The 9,955-nt window shown below is 39.8% G+C and overlaps 1 long non-coding RNA gene across 1 annotated transcript in view; it reads right to left on the bottom strand.

Annotated features, from left to right (window-relative positions):
• Positions 1-1,445: 1,445 nt before the first annotated feature.
• LOC135111319 (uncharacterized) overlaps positions 1,446-9,955 on the bottom strand; it is a 91,929-nt gene continuing 83,419 nt past the window's right edge. The window contains exon 2 of the long non-coding RNA XR_010273696.1: positions 1,446-1,728. This is a non-coding gene — a long non-coding RNA (uncharacterized LOC135111319). The remainder of the gene's footprint in view (positions 1,729-9,955) is intronic.

Here is a 9,955-nt window from a genome sequence, read left to right as displayed (position 1 = left end):
CAGTCATGTTATAAGATCAACAGAACACGTCTATTAACAGAATAAATACCAATAGAGAAGACAAGGAGCAGCTTCACATCGGGCACCGTAAGACCAAGATCGGGGGATGCAATAGGCGAAGACATTGCTTTGTCGGAAACACTCTCGTATTCATAAACGCATCGCTCTCTCATCACGACTATTTTCAAGGGCAACAGAGATGATTAGCTGGGTTCTCATGAATGGTTCAATGTAGAAATCTTGTTAATTTGTCACTAGAACCATAAAACCCCTTAAAAACCCGTGTCACCTCAACTAGAGCCTATTGGAAGTAGTGAAGTATGTGGCGTAGAAGCGTTTCAAAATATGGTTCAGAGTAAAACATCCGTACCTTGGGCAAGTGTACCTCTGTGCCAGGAACTAACGAGTGAGAAACCCTGGATTGCACGCCAATTAAGGAGGCTCAGTTCCCTACTCATCACCAGGAAGGAGGCATCATGCAAACACCTGAACTGAATGGGGCTTCAAAACATGTGCCATTGACCCCTCGCAATTTTTCCTCAGGCACTTGCTAATAAAATAAACAAGGTGAGAGAGAGAGAGAGAGAGAGAGAGAGAGAGAGAGAGAGAGAGAGAGAGAGAGAGAGAGAGAGAGAGAGAGAGAGAGAGAGAGAGAATAAAAGTAAAACAATGTCATTCACTTTAATCTCTCTCTCTCTCTCTCTCTCTCTCTCTCTCTCTCTCTCTCTCTCTCTCTCTCTCTCTCATTCCAGGCCAAACTCACCCAATCCTAAATCCTGGCCTCAGTAATTCCCTTCAATCAATATTCCTTTCTCTGCTTTTCGTTCCGGGTTCACTTTTCTTTTGCCTGGATATCCTTTGCTTTCCATTTTCCCTCCGAATTACCTCCCCTTTTGCTGCCGCCCTTCCCTTCCCCTCCCTTCCCGTTCTGCATGCCTGGTGGCTCGACTGTATTCAACCCGTCTCACGCCTCCCTATTTTTGTTAGCCGTGGTCGCCGCTAAACCCGTGTGCGATGTTTTCCAGGATGCACGGCAGGGATGACAAAAAAGGAGACAAGGCAGAGATAAACCCGTTCTCTCTTTTCTTTTCCTTCCCGCTGGAGACTTGGAGGTGTGCGTGAGGAGGAGTATAACCAAGGGCGGATGTCGACATGAATGCTATTTTTGCTTTGTCTTGAATAAAAAAAAAAAAAAGAAATGGACAAATACATCAAACGCGAACGGTATTATCATCTTGCTAACGTATAGTTTTGTCTCTCTTTAGGTGTCAACTTTAGAGAAAGAGTTTCAAAACTGTGTTATCGTGTTGTTGTGTTAAAAAGACGAGTGCGTTACGTAAGGAAATAGGGGCATTTAATGGTCTAGAGATTTATATTTCATATTACTATTATTTATATAGGTTAAGGAGTCTGGATGAATTGGAGCATAATTTCAAAAGAGAATACAACAAACAGATACGTTTATTTTATCTTTGGTTTTGAGTTCTACATTTATATCTCATGTTTTGTGTTTCCCTTTCGGTCTAGTGTCACAGCTGCAATGTTAATATTTGTTACTTTATAACTCTGCTGTCTGCCATATCATGAATTCATTCTAGAATGTAGAAATCGTTATGTTTAATTGTGTCATGTTTAATTGTGTAAGAAGTAAAACATTGTTGTGAGCTAGTCTGGCACGAAAAACGGGTGAGGAAAGCAGTGCAGTGTCTTCACAGCTCGATTCTAAATCTGAAGCAGAAAAAAACAGATTGTATCACAATAAGGAAAATATAAATGAAAGGAAACGAGGAGGAAAATAACTCAGTAATTCATATAGCTTGAAAATAACATAATATAAACAGAAACATAAGTAAAAAAAAAAAAAAACTACTATAAGGCAAGTGAAAAACATGAACGATATAAAAGAAACCATTAGGAAATAAGAAATTAAAAGTACTTTCCATGGTAACTGAATCAGGGAAGAGAGTAAGAAAAAAAACTAATTTAAACACAGAGATGGTATTAGACGTGTAGATAAAATGATGAAGAAGATGGAATAATTATAAAGAACTGACTTTTTAAACATGACAGCCCCAGGAGTCAGTGAACCTGCTAATGGTAATACAATAAAAGAAACAGCTGGGCAAGATTCACGGGAGGGAGGAAAGACCTGAGGAGAGGAGGATATGGTGGACACGAGCCCTCACTTTGATACTTTACCAAAAAACTGCAATAATGTGACGGTCTCGTATGCTTTCCTTCAACGAAACAATTACCATTATCATTATTATTATTATTATTATTATTATTATTATAATTATTATTATTATCTACTGCTACTTATTACTGCTACTTCTATCGTTATTCTTGTTATTTTTGAGGTTTACATTTCCGTTATCGTTACAACAACCACTGTATTTTACCCTCATTCTCTCATTTATTTATTACTACAATCCTTATTTTTTCTTTGTTCAGTCCACTCGTATTTATACTTGATTAGTGGCGTGGACTGTTTACAATATACAGTTAATGAATGCACATTTACAGGTAAAGTGCTAGAATTTTTTTAACCCAACCAAGAACAGCTAAAAATCACAAATTTACCTAAACAGCAGTTGGACTCTATTGCAAAAACTAATCTTGCTGATGGTGTGTGTGTGTGTGTGTGTGTGTGTGTGTGTGTGTGTGTGTGTGTGTGTGTGTGTGTGTGTGTGTGTGTGTGTGTGTGTGTGTGTGTGTGTGCTGGCGCAAGCGCGTGCGGAGGGAGGGGGTATTAAAAAAAATATCACACAGTAGTCTTCTCTATCTAGTTGTTTTCGTACAGTTTTAAGTACGATGCCCGCTATTTCCGGAAGCTGTCTTTGAGAGAGGTGAAGGAATGCTAACTGATATGGTGCTACATTTTAAATCAGGCCAGGGTTCAGGGCACGTGGTCAGCTGCAGGGCTCCTTCATTTCTCACACCTATAATTTAATATGGCTAAACCAAAGCATCATAGATATAATGAAAACCTCTACAGCTGCGCCGAGTACGGAATGTACAGTATGTTCATAACATCAAACACTAATATTATGTGATGTCCAATATCGGAATGAAACAAATGCAGTTATATACAAAAGCAACACTGGAAGGCTCTCTCTCTCTCTCTCTCTGTCTTTCAACATGGTCGGCTGAACAAATGCAGAGCAAACTGAGAACACGGCCGTTATTTGTGTGACAGCGTTAGAACTCTGTAATATCGTTGCAATTAATATGAATTTATTTATTTTATACTCGCACGGTATATAATATTTTCCTTGTTACAAGCGGAAGCCCTGAACCGCAGGGCGCAGGGCACGTTGCGTATGTCCCCCTGGAGCAAGCGTGTCCCTGCCAATAAGCCTCGACCTTACCTGAGAGACTGAGTCACGGCAGAGTCAACGTACCTGAAAAAAAAAAAAAAAATACGTTAGGGAAAATCGGATTCGAGGAAAAAAATACAAATGAGAGAGAGAGAGAGAGAGAGAGAGAGAGAGAGAGAGAGAGAGAGAGAGAGAGAGAGAGAGAGAGAGAGAGAGAGAGAGAGAGAGAGAGAGAGAGAGAGAGAGAGAGAGAAATGTGTTTATAACCCTCATTCTGCTGAACTAGTAAGTTCTATTCGCGGCTCCATTATGACCCGGGGACTCCTCGAGGGCCGGGGAGACGCGAGGAGTGCAGTCAGCGATACCCATTCCCTTCCTGTCGCCGCCACTACCCGTGCACATCCGGGAACACTTTATGACCCATCACACTTAAGTTAACCCTTTGACAGCTATAGCCTCCCTTCCTAAAACAGTCTGGTGGTGGCTTATTCTAAAAACACGCCTCTGATAACAAGAAATCTAAAGCACAGTTGTGAATTATCGGGTTGAATAAAATGGCTTGGTGCAAGTTTAGTCTTAAATTTTTAAACTGATTGATGGAAAGGTTGGAAAAATTGATGACTTTAGGTTTATTTTTCTTCTTGTCTACTTTGATAAAATGGACTCTGTAAACATATTCCGAAACACATCGCTGACAGAAATATCAGGGAATAGAGGGAATTATTTTCATTCCCTGTAGTCTGTTCGTGATCACTAAAAAGTGAAAGTAAAGTACAATTTTAAAAGACCATCGTTTGACAAAATAATGCACCTTTAAAATTTACAACTTCCAATGCCTGTGGTTTCACTAGTGCTCGGTGAATGCAGGTAGAATTACTCTAATGATATAGCAAGTGTCGTAGAGCCATCAGGTGTCAAAGAGTAAACGTGCAATTGTCACAGCAAAAGAAAATCAGGCCAACCCTGCGGTGGAGATCAGTATATTCTTTCATAATGAGGCGTATTGACTGGTATTCAGAAACGCTTTGCTCTCTCACCACGACTATTTTCAAAGGCCACAGAGATGATTAGCCGGGTTCTTAAGTCTCTCTTGTTAATTATGTAGAAATCTTTTTAATCTGTCACTAAAACCTTTAACGCCCTGGAAAACTCTCATAACTTAAACTAAGAGCCTTATGAAAGCAGCGGAGGTGCGGCGCAGGAGGTGTTACAAAATATGATCCATATGGTCCCTTATGAATTTGAGAATGACTTAATTATCTTACAGGAATGCTACAGGTCCACCTACAGATGTTTATTTCTGAGTGTATTATTACAATCTGCGTTAAATTTCTTGAACTGATTTCTTGGTTAATCGGGGCATCTTGCATTGCGAAAAACTGAAGAACTTTGACAAAATTACGCTAAGTTTTTTTCCTTACTCCAACTAGAAATGTTTCAAGGGAGGCGCGTCCTCAGACACCTCCGGAATCAAATCGGGCTTCGTTTTTGAGTGTTTTGAAAGTCTTTTTCCCTCTCTCCCTCCCTCCCTCCTCTCTCCTCTCTCTCTTCTCTCTCTCTCTCTCTCTCTCTTCTAGGGAGCGGCAACTTAACAGGATTTCTATTTCTCTCCCCCATTTTTTGTACCCATGGCCGACCTCCATGCTCCTTCCCCCCAAAAAAGTACAACTCTGGTTTACGTCAAGTGGTTTCCCTGTGCTGGAATATTGTGGCTACCAATTACGATGTTGATGGTGGTGGTGGTGAGGATGGTAAAGGTGACAATAATAAGGATGGTGGTTGGGTATGGAAAATGAAGTGACCCATTGGATGATGATGATGGTGATGATGATGATGATGATGATGATGATGATGATGATGATGGTGACGACGACGATGAACTAGAGAACAGACTCCTTAAAATATAATACAGGGATATAAAGTCTCAATGGCAGAAGTTTCACGCGGGATAGAGACAAATTTTTATTCCTGGAAAGTCGGTAGTGTCTCTCGAAATATATTTATACTTGTATCCGTAAAAAAAATAGAGATAAAACTTTTGTATATATTCGCTGAATTCACAGTAGCCTAGGATGCTCCCACCATGAGAGCGAGAGGAGAGAGAGAGAGAGAGAGAGAGAGAGAGAGAGAGGAGAGAAGAGAGAGAGAGAGAGAGAGAGAGAGAGAAGAGAGAGGAGAGAGAGAGAGAGAGAGAGAGAGAGAGAGAGAGAGAGAGAGAGAGAGAGAGAGAGAGAGAGAGAGAGAGAAGAGAGAGAGAGAGAGAGAGAGAGAGAGAGAGAGAGAGGAGAGAGACTGACGTACCAGAGCTTCGCAAAGCTATCAAATAACAAGCCAAGGAACAAAAGAGCATAAAGGAAGCTGCAAGAACCCGCAGACATACACGTGACAGTCCCAGTCCATGAATAAAGCATTAACATGGATCCTATAGCTAGAAAAGCTCATTATTGACTAGTCACTAACATGCCTGCCTATTAAGTCTATTTCAGTTACCTACCATCTTTTGAAAACTAAACAATTTTGTATTTCTGCAACGATTCTTTTGTTACGATACATTTTTTTTTTCACCATTATGGATCATTTCAGTTGACATTCACCTTCCGATTCCTGATGAAAGAAATTGTGGTGTAAGCCCTCGGGAAGTGTCTGTGCCGAGGAACACGACGGGCTGGTGGCGAGTTCAAGCATGCAGGTCATCAACAGTGAAACTCCAGAGACACGACATAAGCAAAAACGATTCAAAGGATAAAGCACAAAAAAAAAAAAAAAAAACTGGGACAAAATATTGAAAAGTCAAAGAAAATAGTGTAGCTGTGTTTGAAAGGTTAAGGCTGCTGTTGCAAGATACCACGCCACTTCAAATTAAGTCACCCAAAATAACCGAGGATCGCCGTGTTGGAATACCACAGGAGGCAAAAGTTGGTATCAGCAGGGATGCGCGGCGGGCCCTGTAGGAGAGGTACCCATTTAGTATCTTGTCCCAGGCCTACATGCTTCTGTGTTCCGTAATCAAACAATTAGGCAAATGATTCACACAGCGAAGCTTGAATTGGCTTAATTTCTTTTGATGACACTAGTTCAGTTCCGCGGCAAGGCGAACAATTCCAATCAGAGTGGGGAAGAGACTTCGCCAGACACACGCCCGCCACGCTGACCTGTGTGTTGAAAAAAGAACTTCGTATATAGGTCTGTGCACTTTGGGCTCTCATAAGAATTTTAAAAGACTGCAGCTATGGTTTTCTTTCCCACTGGTAATGCAGAATCTTTGTTAATTTGTCAATAGAATCATAAACACCTTTGAGAACCCCGATAAGTCCCAGTAGTGTGTTACATGTGGTCGAGGTTAAAAAGTTTCGGAATGCGGTCCATCATCTCACACAGGAACGTCGGGCAGCAACACACACCTCCACCAATCCACTCAACCATTCATCCATTTTACAGACACCCAACTCAGGCCACAAGCACAAAATACATACCTGTCCCAGAGATCACCACTAAAACTACTTGGATAACGAAGAAAAATGTCTCCGTTCTTTCCTGACCTTTGTAAATCATAAAAATTAGCTACCATCATAACTCATAGCTCCACAATACGCAGGTGTTTAGGTTCACGTTGGCGAGAATCAGGCCCTACAAATGGATTTCTTACTGCATCTTCCCACACTACTTTCTTGTCTTCCATCGTGGCCTTAAAGGTGTGGTCACCTAAATGCCAGTGGATCATTTTTTTATTTTGAATCGATGTACGTAATTATATATTTATTATTTACTTAATTATGTATTTTAGTTGTCTATTTCAATTTTATATCACAGCTGTCAATTGCGACATCCTAAGCGTCAATTAATTAAATTTTCTTTCTTTTCTATCAATGTAATTATCTATTTATTGCTTATTATAAATCTATTCCAGCTATCTGCATTTGAATTGTATATCAGTCAATTACAGGTCACGATTTCACGCATGGGAAACACAGAAGTTCTACACGGATATGAAAGTGTGGAGCAGTGATGCAGGAACGTGAAAACGAAACATGTGCTGAGGTGTTCACGAGGACTCTGATCAAAATTACTCCTGCACTGTGAGAAGTTCCAGTATTTGATGAGCCACTTGTCGATGTGTTTACCGGCTCGATGGCTTGAGGGAGTCCTATCCTACAATGAACTCATGACAGCTGGTCACTAATGCATTTTCATAACCACGCGTAAAACAAACTCCTGGCTAGAGATCGAGTAACGTTGTGCCTTCGCTTCTATTACGTCAATCGTCTTCCCTTAGTACTAAGTCTTCTGAACTGGTAAGAATCTGCCAATCCTCAAGTTTTGCAGGGGAACTGTCAGCAGATCAGGTGATTTAGCACTGAAGGAAAAACATTATATACAGTAAAGTGAGGAGGAGATTTCGCGACTTTTGGTCATGACTGTACCAGCACGTGTAGGGAACAAGTAACTAATAAACGTGATGGGGGTGATAGAGGAGAAAACAGGACGAAAAACGTAGAGAAGTAAACTTGAATTCAGGTACATTATACTGGTGCACTTTTTAAATTTTTTTTATTTAATCAAACACTGTCCTCAAAATCATTCACCTAGAAATAGAAAAACGCTTCCAAATAACGAATTCATAATTGCAGAAAGGCTTTCATCACGCGCGCCTGTGTGGGGTCATCAGAATAGTACGTGTTATATAATACACATTAAAATAGTAATAAGATTAAAACTAATTCTATACAAAACAATTTCTATGATTTGTTGGAAAGTGTAGTAGTTCTCTCTCTCTCTCTCTCTCTCTCTCTCTCTCTCTCTCTCTCTCTCTCTCTCTCTCTCTCTCTCTCTCTCTCTCTCTCTGACGGCCGATGACATGTTGTGGGCAAATTCATTTTCACGTGTGCCATAAAAGTTCAGAAAGTGCAGTTGTGACATACTGCAGCAGCAGATGTGCCTATCATTATCACTAGATTTATGGTAATGAGCAGTTTGAGTTTGACCAACAATCATCTAATTATCACCATTAATCTAAATTTTGCGCAAATCTCTTTTTTGCGTTTTTATTTTTTTCGTTCTGCTGCAGTAATGATGGGTGCGTATTTTCAAAACTAGTTCGGGTATGGAATGACTAACTAAGTAACTGTGCGGTGTAGAGGGAATGTTTTATTAAATACCCTCATCCATATCTATTTGTATACCTATCTGTCTAATGTGCTCACAGACGCGGTCATGTCTACTTATTTTTACTCTCTCTACATCTGCTCTCATTCTTAAAGCATCAGATCTTCTCACAGACTTTTTACAACACCTAACAAGTAAAAGACTCGCTGCAGATCACAGGACTTTAAAACGAAAACACTAAGCACATTGTGATAAGTACCGTATGTTACTCGCATTTCACTAATGACCATTTCTGCACTTATCTATGTATACATTGGTTTCAAGGTTCAGTGTTTCTCTAATCAATACCGAGAGTATGAAATTCCTTTCTGAACATTTCTCCCGCTGACGCCCATACACTCGTAGAGCCTGATCATGGTAGCTCCTACTGTTAAACTTAACAACAAGGGACAATTACATTCGAATGGTATTATAAAGCATTCAGATTTCTACATCCAAAATCTTCACATTTGAAAGTGAAAAAAGATTATTTTTGGTGATATGAAATCCTTTATATTTGATTTCTCTGTTTCACTCGTATTTCACTTCAGAAAAGAGCGATGAATGGAGAGAAAATGCTAAAAACAACTACGACTACAATAATATACAATTATAATAAAACAAATACATATAAAAGGCCAATAACTAAAATATACATTCATAATGATGTAGAACATGGCTGATTACATCTTGAAATACACAAGTACATCATTAATTACGGAGAAACGTATCCTCTGATAATTACACTCATTCCCAAACTTAATAAAACAGTCTTTTGCAAGTTTACTGTATAATTTGAAGGAGCACCACTAACATAAGGAGTACTCGAGTGGTTCAAACTTTATACTGCATGTAATTATATTTTCTTCATTGAGATCCCCTACGGTTACTTAAATATATCAAAACATATTCTTACTCTTTAGATTCGCCTTTCTTCGTTGCCTGAAATGTTGAGAAACAGATGTGCGGGAGCGTGACGCTATTAACACGGTCTGGAGCGAGGTTCCGTGATCGCAGAGGTGCTGGTGCGGATGGGGAGAACTGAGTGACAAATGACGCCGAGAAGCAAGAGTGACGCAAGAGTATCAAAAATAGTGCTGGGAGTATGAGAGTAATGGAATGAAGCATGAGGGGAGGAGGAGAGGAAGGGATGCATGCGATGAAAAGACAACGAAGGCAAAATAGAAAGGGTGGAAAGACATATTGGAGAAAGGACGGACTGAGGAACATTAGATGGATGAAAAAATAAGGAAAATCATACAAGATTCAGAAAAAAAACAGAAAAAAGAGCATAATGTAATGAAAATGAGAAGGAACAATGAAGAGGGTGAGGAGACATATTGGAGAGAGTAAGGGAGGAGAGCATTAAAAGGATGAGCAGTGGAGAAAAATCATTAAAAAATCATTCATAGTACAACTAACAGAAGAAAGTAAAGGATGAGGCCATTAACTCCTTTACCACTACAGATAGCTTCCAGATTTCAAGCCACCAC

Source organism: Scylla paramamosain, chromosome 21 (genome assembly GCF_035594125.1).
Source record: "Scylla paramamosain isolate STU-SP2022 chromosome 21, ASM3559412v1, whole genome shotgun sequence".
NCBI classification, from domain to species: domain Eukaryota; kingdom Metazoa; phylum Arthropoda; class Malacostraca; order Decapoda; family Portunidae; genus Scylla; species Scylla paramamosain.
This window is presented reverse-complemented; position numbering and strand designations above follow the sequence as displayed.